Here is a 13,010-nt window from a genome sequence, read left to right as displayed (position 1 = left end):
GCCTCTTCCCACGGGGAGAGCAGTATTTCGTGAGCTCCCTGTACCTCCAAACCCAGCCACCATACTTTAAATAACTGAAATGCAGAGGTACTCTGAAACAAGGTCATCTATGGGCACCTGGTCACCAGGGCTGTGCTGGGGGGTTTACATTTTATATTCAATCTTCGAAACAACCCTGTAAGGCAGGTCTTATTTTCCCCATTTTACAAGAAAGAAAGTCAAGTGGAGAAGCTAAATAAATTTCCCAAAGGCATGTGTGCAGTAAGTGGTGGCTGGGGCCCAAACTTCAGGCTCTGTCAAGCCAAAATGCACACTTTCTCCTCCATGCTGGCTTACTAAGGTGGTAAAGCCAAAATCTACTTTTGAGTACAGTGCATGAATTGCATATTTTAAGTGTTTCTATGACTTTAAGCATTACGTCTTCTTGGGGTGCCTGGGTGGCTCAAATGGTTAAGTGTCCCACTTTGGCTCACGTCACGATCTCGCAGTTCTTGGGTTCGAGCCCCACATCAGGCTCTCTGCTGACAGCTCAGAGGTGGGAGCCTGCTTCAGATTCTGTGTCTCCCTCTCTCTCTGCCCCTCCCCAGTTCTCTCTCTCCCTCTCTCAAAAATCAATAAACATTGAAACAAAAAATGAATTACATTTTCTTTAAGTGTTTGTCATGAGTCAGCTTTATCATGTTTGGACAACAGAGCTCCTGTTTATAAGTTCATAACCTAAGCTGATTTGGTTGGTGGTAACAACCAAATTTTTCTATTATTACTAGGTGAAATTTATCAGTGTTTATATATTACTAGGTGAAATTTATCAGTGTTTATATACATGTACATACTCTAAAAAGTCAAGTTGTTGCTCAAGACTTATTCCAAAAAGTAGTTCTCTGACTGGTTATGCTCTGGGTGATAGTCCACATCCAGAAGTTCTTAGAATGAATTCATTCTTTCAGCAACCTCCACAGCACATCTACTGTTTGTCAGGTCCCTGAGGATAAGACACTGAAGAAGAGAACTGGCCCTGTAAGTTCTCGATGTCAGGAGACTGGGGTGGGGGATGGGACGTGGCAAGCTTCATCTTCCCTTTGGCAAGAAGGAGGTATCAGTTGTGTTCATTTCTGGGTCTCCTTCCATTCTTTCCTCCTTCTTTTTCTCTCCCTTTCTTCCTTTCCTTGGCACACACTGTGCGTTACTCTGCCCCAAGCATGTGCTAGGCATGCAAAGAGAGCAGTGAACAAGGCAGATGGTGACCGTCCCTGCACTCCCTCGTGCAGCCTGGGCCTAGAGAGGATGCGATCCTGATGCAGCAAGGGCTATGCCCAGGGCAGCGGGGGGCGGGGGTGGCTCTGCAAGCTCCTAGCAGGGGGCCTGATTTGATCTTGGTGTCAGGGAAGACTTTCTCAGGAAGTGACAGCTAGATGGGACATGAAGAACAATAGAAACAATTCAACTGAAGACTAAGGGGAATAAAAGGTGCCTGGGCAGCTCAGTCCATTAAGCGTCTGACGTCAGCTCAGGTCATGACCTCACAGTTCCTGAGTTCGAGCCCCACGTCAGGCTCTGAGCTGTCAGCACCTCACCTCACCTCACCCCCCACACTCTGTCTCTCTCTCTCTCTCTCAAAAATAAACATTTAAAAAATTAAAAAAAACACACACACACAAAGAGTAAGGGGAAGAGTCCTCCAGGAGAAGGAATGGCATACGTAAGGGCCCAGAGGCCAGAGACAGTAGGGCACATCCAGAGACAACACAAGCCCCACATGGCCAGAACACAGACTGCCAGAGGAGGCTGGGGAGGAGGTCAGAGCCAGACTGGGGAGGATCCTGGGCCAATGGGAAGCCAATAAATGGGCTGTACACAAGGCAGAGGCAAGATCAAGTTCATTTAGTTAAATGAGTACTGTGACTTTGAATTGAGCAAAGGGTTAGATGGAAGCAATAATGTCTGCAGGAGAATAATCAGGCAACTACCACAGTCCTGGCAGATGATGATGTTGGGGATGGAAGTCCCCTTGGGTTTGCCCAGTACGGGGCTCTCCAACACTGGTGTGTCTCAGAATGCCCTAGGGAGCCCCTGAAACATCCAGATCCCCAGTATCATCCCAGACTTCCCAAATCAATCTGCATCAAGCTAGGATGGTGACAGTGAGATGCAGCAAATGGAATGGAATCAAAAGAGATTTTGCACAAGATCTGATGACAAGTCAGGGTGAAGGAGACGAAAGGGCCCAGGATAGCTCCCAGTCTTGGGCACTTTCTGGTGATTTTATTTGTGGAAACAGGGACTGTGGAGAGGCTGGGGGTGAAGGGGAGGAAAGTACTGGGCTCTGTTTTGAATACTGTAGGTTGAGTTGAGGTGCCCACAAGACTCTGGGAGGAGGTGCACAGTAAGAATAATAATATCACTAATGTTTACTCGGCCCTGCACTACGTGCCAGGTCTCCCATTAAGTACACAACTGGATTCTGTCTCCACGAGGCATGTGGATATATGGGCCTGATGCTCAGAAGAGGTTCGGGCTGGAGACAGGAGCTGAGACACTGCATTAAATCTAAACTCAGGGTCTAGACAGGTAATGTAAAGGATTGAAGCTGGATGGGTGTAACACACTCGGGTGTGGTGGGCCTATGGTGAGCCAGAAAGTAAATACCCAGTCTGACCCCACATAAATTCAGACCTTAAAAAAGTACTGGGCAGACCAAATAAAATTGATGTGTGGCCAGACCAGATTTGTCTTTCTGGCCCCCAGTTTGTGTCCTCTGCGAGACATGGTAATTAAGCTGTGGGAGAGGGAGGGGTTGCCTAGGAGAGAACATACAATGGGGTAAACTCACACATGAAAAACTGGCTTTGGCTAAACTCCCATTTGGTTATTTCTTGGGGGGCAGCAAGAGACTGATGAAGTGTCTGATTCTGATGCTGCCTAATCACTGTGTGAGACGAATGCCTACTATGTGTGCTTCCGTATCCCTGACTGGGTAAACTTTAGAATACAGGGATATTGGGGATGGAAGTCCCCTTGGGTTTACCCAGTACAGGGCTCTCCAATGCTGGTGTGGCTCAGAATGTCCCAGGGAACCCGTGAAACATCCAGATCCCCAGTATTGTCCCGAATCAATCTGCAATGAGGGTTCCAGGCATCTTGATTTTGACAAGCTCCCAGGTGATTCCCATGCACACACATGGCGTAGGAGTTGTATCTCTAGGCCTACAGGTTTGGATGAGGAGAGAGCTCACCGCCATGCAGCTAGAAAGGGACATGGCCCGCCAACGCTCTACTGGTCACCCTAGCCCTTCCTGGGAGTCCATTAACCCCCCACATCCAGACTAAGTCCCAGCCCAGGGTTGGGGACCAGTGGGTCTTTGGTGTATTCATGGCTCAGGATCAGATCACCAATGCTCCTACCCTGACTTTGTACCCAATTCTAATAACTAGATTCAGTCTCACCTCACTCCCCTCTTCCTAAGCTCCTGCCTCCTTCCTTGAGTCCATAACTAGGTTCTACCTTGACCCCTGTGCTGAAGCCCTGCATTGGTATCTCCTCAGGCTCTGGGCACCCCTGGAGCAGGAGATGAACACACCTGAGGGGCATGGTGCTTCTGGGTCTGTGTCAGAAGCTCTTCTGCCATCTGAGCTCTGGAGAGAAACATCTTTCAGATGGTAGGAGGCCAGTGGGCATATGGCACAGGCACACCTTTCAAGGGATGAGGCTATTTTTGTCACTCACTATAAATAGCAGAATAGGCCATAGCATGTGGTCAGTTACCTGGAATGCCAGAGTAGGATTCTGGCAAAAAGTCTCTCCCACACTCCCAAAACTAAGAATAAGCACAAGCTTGGCAGCATGTGCCCATGACCATGCCAAGTCCTCAAGGAGTATCACATGGGCAGCAGAAGGGGATGTCAGCTCTTGGGAATCTGTACAAGGAGGGAAAATAGCCTGGGTGGTGTTAGTAGGTTATGGTTACAAGGAGAAATACATGCATTTAGAAATATAGACATGGGAGAAAACACCTTAAATGTGACCATGTATAAAATTAAAAGACTAAGATGATAAAACTAACACTTAGGAATGAAGCGTGTGTCTTTCTATAAATAATTTATCTTCAGGCAAGCCTATTTGGATAGCACCTTTACAGGATGATTTTGGACTACAGGGCTAATTGAAATTAATTGTATGCAAGTCCCTGTATCAGCCATTCCTACCGATAGTGGCTGGCCTACGGAATACTGGTTAAGAGCTAACATCTTTATTTTTATTGTCTTTAGACCTGGGTTTGAATCATGGCCCTGCTGCTGTGTCAGTGAGTCACTCGATGTCCCAGAGCCTCTGCTTTTCTCACCTCTAAAATGGAGATAATAGGGGCGCTTGGGTGACTCAGTCAGTTGAGTGTCCTACTCTCAATCTCAACTCAGGTCATGATCTCCCGGTTCGTGAGTTCAAGCCCTCTGTCAGGCTGTGTGCTGATGGTACGGAGTGTGCTTGGGATTCTGTCTCTCCTTCTCTCTGCCCCTCCCTTGCTTGTGCTTGCTCTCTCTCTCTCTCTCTCTCTCAAATAAATAAACTTTAAAAATAAAAATAAAAAATAAAATAGAGATAACAACAGAGTCCTGAGGGTACTTTTATGGCAATTAAATAAGGTGATGCATATTTTCTACATCTTGGCTGATTTCTGGAACTTAAAGTTTTTTGTTGTTATTGCTGCTTTTTTAGTTTTTGAACTTTGTAAACAGTTTTGGCCTGTAGGGATGGAGACACATTTGTCTTTGGGCCAAATTTTTCCCTTATTTTGGGAAGACTCTTTGTGTTAGGACCCTGGTAACCAACTGGTGATCTACCAGGGGGCCTATCGATGAAGACCCCTGCATTGTTCCTTCCGGCAGCTTCACGGCAGGGAACATGAGAACCAGCCACGCAGCAAGAAGGAAAGCACAGGTTGGATGAGGTCTGGAGATTGCTACAACTTTAGGGACTTCAAAGAAGAGCCAAAGCATGCTTCGAAGGGGAGAGAGGACAGGTCCCGCAACTGAGCCAGCGTAAGTTTGAACCAATGTAATTGTCATGGTAAATCCAGTAAAACTGAACTAATGTTTATTGCATTGTTATAACAGACAGGAATTTACTCAAGAGGCACAAAGTCTTGCTTGGCGTCTTTGTGGCAGTGACACAAGTGCACCCATTGGTGGTGCTAATTCTCCTCAATGGAAACTGGTAAATCAATCTAGACTTCATCTTAAGTTTTCCTGACTTAACCACACCTCGGGGGTTGGTGCTGGTGACATGGCAGTGATTGGGTCCCTTCTCTAGCAGAGCTTCCACTTAAAGAGACACAATAATGAATATGTTGATACAAACTGTAGGTGAGCATTCAGCAGGAGAGGGACACGGCTGTATGAGATGCTATAACAAAGAAGCCTCCCCCAGGTGGAGGCAGGTGGGAGTGCAGAGCCTCTAAGGAACTGAAGGGAAGCCAGGGAGGCCAGTGAGGTCCCACCACAGGGCTAGACGGGAGAATGGCAGTGGGTGATGTGGAATAGGAAGGTTGGGCCCATCCATATACAAACTGCATTATAGCCCAATAGAGTGAGGAAATACTGTGGAGGTTTAAAGGGGAGGCAGGGTCATGGTCACCTCTGCATTTCAAGTGTAGCCCCGTTGGGAACGGACTGGGACAGACAAGAGTTTGTGAAGAGGTACCAGTGAGGAGACGAGGAGATGATGAGAACGAGGCTAGGTGACAGCGGTGGGATGAAAACTCGTGGCTCCAGAGATATTCAGGGAGGGGCTCAAAGGACCAAAACCTGGGCCTTGCTGGCCAGCTGGCTCCCAGCCTCTCACAAAGGTCAATGTTTGATAGTAACAGCCCTACAGCAAAAGCAGGACCTCCTTCAACTACCTTCTAATCTTTGGGGCTATTTTCCCACTTTTTAGCTGAGTATAAATTCAGGTCCAGGTGGGGCTCAGTCAGTTAAGCATCCAACTCTTGACTTCGGCTCCCTCAGGTGATGATCATGCGGTTAATGGGATCATCTGAGCCCCATTTTGAGCTCCAATGCAGATCCTGCTTGGGATTCTCTCTCTCCCTCTCTCTCTGCCCCTCCTCTGATTGCATGTGCACTCTCTTTCTCAAAATAGATAAATAAACATTTTTTTTTTTAATTTAGGTCCAGGTTTTTCAAGTACTTCAGGAAGACTATTATTCCAAACCTAAAGGAAATGACCATGCAAATAAACTCATTTGCAAAGTTTTAAGCTGTTTTGCTTCCCAAAGGGCTGAAAGGGATATTTTGAACAACAATGACCTGCAGAATACTGAGTTTTTCCTTTGGTTAGTTTCTTGTGCTTTTTTAGCACACACTGGCTTTGTTTTAAAGGATAAATGATGAGCATAGATAACAAGAAAGATCCCTTAGAACTATGGTCAAGGAAGACATGAGACTAAGCAAATATCTAAACAAGACTTTACCCCAAGCTATGTTTATCTTGCTACTTGGTAATATAGACAAAAATAAAAATAAATGTGATATTTCTAAACCAGGTTATCTATATCCAAATATAAGAAACTGATGTAATGAGCTGGTGATAGCTCACATTAGGGAAATGCCCAGACGCTGTGGACTCAGATCATCCCCACTGCAATTTCCACAGCGTATGCATTGGGTCCCCAAACTGAGCAAAACTAACGACAATCATCTGCTGTCAGAGCAGAACAATTTCTTCGCTACAGTGTTCTCGCAGGAGGTTCATTCTGGTAAATCAGTGTCAAAATGACAAGAAAATCCAACATGTCTCAAGAGGTACAACATATAACAAGCAAAAATCTCCAAATCTATGTTCAGAAACTGAACGTTAAAGGGCCTGATGAAAAATTCAAGACAAAGTGAAGGGCTTGTAACAGATTCATTAAAACATTTTGAATAAAAACAAGAAGACCGTGACATTATGCTCAATTAACAGGAAAACAACAATCTTAAAGGGTAAATGTGGCAGACGATGATCTGATTTTTTTGGACATCCAGAAGCCGAATCAACCATTAGAGAGGACTCTGCAAGAGAGACTAGGGTAGGGAGAAACTTTTAATTTGCACACTAATGATACGGTAGCTGTCATGCCTTTGTCTTCACTGGGGTTGCTCTCGCAGTGAGAGATTTCAAAGAAAGCATCTCTGAAGAGTTACTTTTCCATCTTCTAAGCCCTCACGTTCAGCAGGCCAGGGGTGTAGTGATCACTCAAGCACCTGCTGAGAATGACTGAGAGTGGAAGGGAAGAAGGTGAGTGATGCTTCCCCTCACCCCCACTGCCCACAACACTCAGTGAGGTCCCCAAAATCCAGCATCTCACAATTAGTCATGGAAATTTGCAGGAGACTGGGAGGAGCAGCAGTTGAAAAACCTATCTTAAATCCACCAGGTAGCAGAAAACACTTAGAACCCATGGAGAGCAATCTAGAACCCATGCAGAGCAATCTAAATATACCAGAAAAGACTCACTGAGGGCTCTATCTAGAGAAGGCATAGTTACAGGAGACAGAGGACAGAAGATACAGAATTTTTCTTTTTATTTATTTATTGTTTATTTTTTAATTATTTTTTTAAGTTTATTTATTTTGAGAAAGAGAGAGCACGAATGGGGGAGGGACGGAGAGAGGGGGAGAGAGAGAATCCCAAGTAGACTCCACGCTGTTAGCGCAGAGCCTGACGAGGGGCTCGATCTCATGAATAGTGAGACCATGACCTGAGCCAAAATCAAGGGTCAGTTAACTGACTGAGCCACTCAGGCACCCTGATTGTTTATTTGTTTTTTTTTTAAATCACCACAGGGTGATGTTGGAAGCTGACAGAACGTGAAGCTTCTGCTCTGGAAAGAGGATAATGCAGGGACCCCAGCTCCAGGGCCCCTCATCAGTCCATGCATGAGTGTGGTTTTAAAGCTTTTTTTGTCACTTGTTTCTTCATAATACTTAGTAATTAATTTTATGGCACAATTAATGAATGCACAGTGTAGAATAAACAGAAAATATAGCTAAACACAAAGAAGAAAATGTAAATTACCCTTCATTCCCTAACCCAGAAATGACCAGAATCAACATTTTGGCACACATCTTTCCAGACTGTTTTTTAGAAAAGGAGATTTTTGTGTTGTTTTGAATAAAAACAAGATTGTACTGCAACATGCTCTCTTCAATCAATTATATATCATACACTTATTTCCACATCAATAAATATAGTTCTTTTTTAAAAGTTTATTTATTTATTGTAAAAGAGAGAGAGAAAGAGAGAGAGCACAAGCAGGGAGGAGCAGAAAGAGAGGGAATCCCAAGCAGGCTCCATGCCTAGCATGAAGCTGGATGAGGGACTTGATTCCATGACTGTGAGAGCATAACCTGAGCTGATACCAAGAGATGGACGCTAAACCAACTGAGCCACCCAGGTGCCCCTCAATAAATATATTTATCATTATTTTAAATCACTGCCAAGTATGACCTCGTAACATTTATTGAATCAATCCCCTGACAATTTTAAAAACTTTTTAGTTTTTGAAGTTTTTGAAGTACTTTACTGCTTAATGAAAAGTCTGCAAGAATAGTACAAAGGATTCCTGTATATATATTTTTAAATTGTTTAATGTTTTTTGAGAGAGAGACAGAGACAGAGAGAGAGAGAAAGAGAGAAACAGAATGTGGGCAGGGGAGGGACAGAGAGAGAGGGAGATACAGAATGTGAAGCAGGCTCCAGGCTCTGAGCTGTCAGCACAGAGCCCGACGCGGGGCTCAAACTCACAAACCATGAGATCATGACCTGAACCGAAGTGAGAAGCTCAACCCACTGAGCCACCCAGGCACCCCCCTGTATATCTTTTATACAGAATCAAACATTTGTAACACTTTGCTACCTGTGCTTTTTCACTAACTTCTATTACTTCTGAACTATTTGAGAGTGTGTCATACATAGCATGGCACCTTCCCTCCAAATACACAGTTCTGGGTGTATTTCCTAAAAACAAGGATAATCTCTTCCATAAATTATCACACTCAGGAAAAGAAATACTTTTTATAATCTATAGTCTATATTCCAAATTTACCAGTTGTCCCTTGAAGAAGAAGAAGAAGAAGAAGAAGAAGAAGAAGAAGAAGAAGAAGAAGAAGAAGAAGAAGAAGAAAGAGGAGGAGGAGGAGGAGGAGGAGGAGGGGGAGGGAGAGGAGGAGAAGAAGAAGGGGGAGCGGGAGCAGAAGAAGAAAGAAACTTCTTTTTTTCTGGTGCAGAACCTGACCCAGGCTCATGTATGGCATTTAGTTGTCATCCCAACCGGGCACAGTCCTTTAATCTGTCCTTATCTTTTATGACATTGATATTTTATGAAGAATACAGGCCAGTTATTGTATAGCATGACCCCTGATTTGGGTCTGTCCGGTGACTCCTCATGGTTAGCTTGAGCTTACATGTTTTTGCTGGATGCTATGGACCCTTCTCAGGTATCACATCCAGAGGCCCATGCTGTCCATTTGCCTTTTCTCAGCAATGTTAATTTTGATCACTTGATTAAGGTATTTATTGTCCAGTCTTTCTACTGTATAGTTTTTTTCCCCTTGTCAATTTTTTTATTATGGTAAAATATACACAACATGAAATTTACCATTTTAACCATTTTTAGGTGTACAATTCAATAGCAGTAAATATATTCACATTCTTGTGAATATATTCATATATTCACATTCTACTTTATAGTTTTTATTTTTCCTTGTGACAATTTTTTTGTGTAGAAATACTGAGATCATCTTAGTCTCATTCTCAGATACTGTCCTTAATAACCTTTCCATTCATCTCTTACCTCCCTATTTAGTATCCACCAATGATTCGTGCCAAGACAAAAGTGTAAGGCCTTATACTAACTCCAGGCTTCCCCTTTGCCTTTCCCTCAGTCCTGAGAAATGGGTGGAAATTTCCACAGTCACTGGCTCTGAACCTAGGTGAGGAAATACTCACTTGGATGATTTCTAAGAGCCATTGCTGCACCGAACCGTTATAATTCTTCATAAAAATAGTCATCCCTTGTCTGGTATCATGTTTAGATCTTCAAACAATTGTTGGTTCTACTCTGAGCCAGACTCTAGGCTAGATGTCAAGAAATAAAAATGCATAAAGCAACACTGCCTTTTATTGAGCTGCTTACATTTTGATGGGAGAGGCACAAATGGTACTTACCGTGCAATGTGGTAAAGGCCACATGACACTCTGGGCATGGAGGTAGCTCCTAGAGCACAGTATGAACAGAGAAGTAGCAAGTCTCACAGCTAGAGTCAAGACTCATGGAGGTGAGCAAGATGTGTTTGTGGGGACTCAGGGAGTCAGGGGGTAGGGAGGGAGTGGGTTCCTGCACGTAAAATATCAGCAGGGAGCAGGGGAGACGAGGCTAGAGTGGCATCAGGGCCGGAGCATGGAGTGCCTGGATGCAAATCAGAGAGCTTAGACTTGACCCTGAAGATAATACAGGGTAAGCAGGGATAACACAACCAACAAGGTTTGATGGATCACCCTGAAGGCAGCAGAGAGGTCAGGTCAGAGGGCAGCAAACCCAGAAGCAGCAATTAGTCTAGATGAGGAAAGAGCCTGGCCTAATGAGGAAAGTAGGGGTAAGGGTCGTGAGGAGACACCTGATTCAAGAAATACCTAGAAGTACCTGAGTGTGGCAATGATGGTGAAGAAAGAATCAGGGTTGACTTTCAAGTGGAAAAGTTTGAAAGTTGAAAAAGTTTCCAACATTTCACAGAAAAAGAAAATCATGAGCAATATTATCTATCTCAAGATGAATCTCTAGAACAACCTTGTCACATAGATAGGGCCAATAACTATGATCCCCATTTGACAGATTATTAAACTGAGATGTGGAAAGTCAAAATGACTTGTCAAAGGTCACACAACTATTCAATGGCACAGCAGAGATACCAAGCGCATGTGCAAAAAGATGATATGAAATTATTCAAAATCCTGGAACTGAAGAACCGTATGCAAAACAAAAAATATGAACTTGGATCCATATCTCACATCATATACAAAAATTAAAAAATGGAGCACAGATTCAAATTTAAGAGCTGAAACTTAAAAGTCATACAGAAGAAAACACAGGAGAAAATCTTAGTGGTCACGAGTTTAACAAATATTTTCTTAAACAGGACGCAAAATGTACGAGCTATCAAGAAAAAAATCAATAAATTGGACTTCACTAAAATTAATATCTTTTGCTCTTAAAAACCCACTAATACAAAAAATGAACAGGCAAGCCACAGACTAGGAGATGTTGGACAAACCCTCCCACAAAGGGCTTCGATCTAGAATATAAAGCACACTGACCACTCAACAATAAGAAGACACACACTATACTTTTAAAATGTGCAGAAGATTTGAACAGATGCTCCACCAAAGAAGACACATGAATGGCAATAAACACATGATAAGATGTTCAGTATCATTAGTCGTTAGGGAAATGAAACTGATGGAAATGTAAAATGATACAACTGCTTGGGAAAATAATTTGTCAGTTTCCTGAAGAAAAAAAAAAAGTAAAAAATACACCTACCATGTGACCCAGCCATTCCACTCTTAGGTATTTACCCAAAAGACATAAAAGTATACCTGCACATAAATTCTTGCTGTAGCAGCTTTATTTATAATAGCTGGAAACAACCCAAATGTCGGTCCACAAGTCCACAAAGTGTGGAACATTCATACGGTAGAAGACCAGTCATCAATAAAAAGGAATGAACACACAACAATGTGGATGAAACTCAAAATAATTACTCTGAGTGAAGGAACCCAGGCAAAGAAGAGGACATTCTGTATGGTTCCACTCACGTAAATTTCCGGAATACGCAAACTAATCTCTAGTGGAAGAAAGTAGATCAGTGAATACCTGGGGGTGGGGAGGATCAGGAAACTTTGGGGTGATATTTGTTATCTCAATGGCAGTGATGGTTTCACAAGTGTGGAAATAGGCCCAAACTCATCAAATTATATGCTTTAAATGTGTGTAGCTTAGTTTAATGTCAATAATACCTCAGTAAAGCCATTAAAAAAATAATAACAATGGGGGGACATATACCAATATCTTTAGCAATAGCAAATATACCAAAATATTAACAAAATCAGGCTCTGATTATGGGATTATGAATGATGACCCCCTTATTTTTTATCTTTTTCTGAATTTTCCAAATTGCCCAAAATGATCATGATATATCATCAAAATCAAAAAAGCTACTTTTTAGGAAAAAGAAAGAATTAGGTGTACAGAGACATTTGGAGAAAATAGTCTGTGCTTATGAACCTTAAGACCATTGGTTACAAAAATCAAGGACATGACATTTTCAAATGACAAATATCCTCTATTCTTTCCAAACCTATGGTAGGCCAGAGCAGACTATGAGGCGGTTTTATATGTTCCACAAGAACAAAAATATCTAAATCTAAAGCAACCTATGGAGAAGGCACCACATTAACACAAGGTCTCATTCAGCTGGACTGTTCAGCTTAAATGTTTTTTGAATACATCAGTGGGAGACAGATGCAGGGAACAAGGAAAAGAAAGAGACCATGCTAGAGAGCAACAGAAGATGAATTTTTATGTGATGCCATTACCCATCATTTCTAGAGTTCACTCAGGAGTATAAGGTTTAAGGAATAATCCAACATAATTAGCAAGTAGTCTACACTGTATATCCTTAAAAAGAATACACACCGTAAAGTACAAGTTAGACCATGGAAAATGCTATTCCACATCTGACCATATATGGTGAAGAATCATTTATCTGGGTTTCCACTCTCGGAAATATTTGCTAAATCTGTCTGTTACTGGGCTTAGGATTCAATTCTGGGGTTTTATTAATAGTGAAAATAACAACGTTTTAAAAGCTTTCAGGGAATGCATTTCACTTACTTAGATGGTAAACAATTTTTTAAAGCCCTTGGTGCATTAATCATTTAGATATCAAGTATTGAGTCTTATCAGGTCATTTTTTAT

Source organism: Panthera pardus, unplaced genomic scaffold, assembly GCF_024362965.1.
Source record: "Panthera pardus isolate Hobbes unplaced genomic scaffold, ASM2436296v1 HiC_scaffold_12, whole genome shotgun sequence".
Classification (NCBI taxonomy): domain Eukaryota; kingdom Metazoa; phylum Chordata; class Mammalia; order Carnivora; family Felidae; genus Panthera; species Panthera pardus.
The sequence above is the reverse complement of the archived record's forward strand: the minus strand, read 5'-3'. Positions refer to the sequence as shown.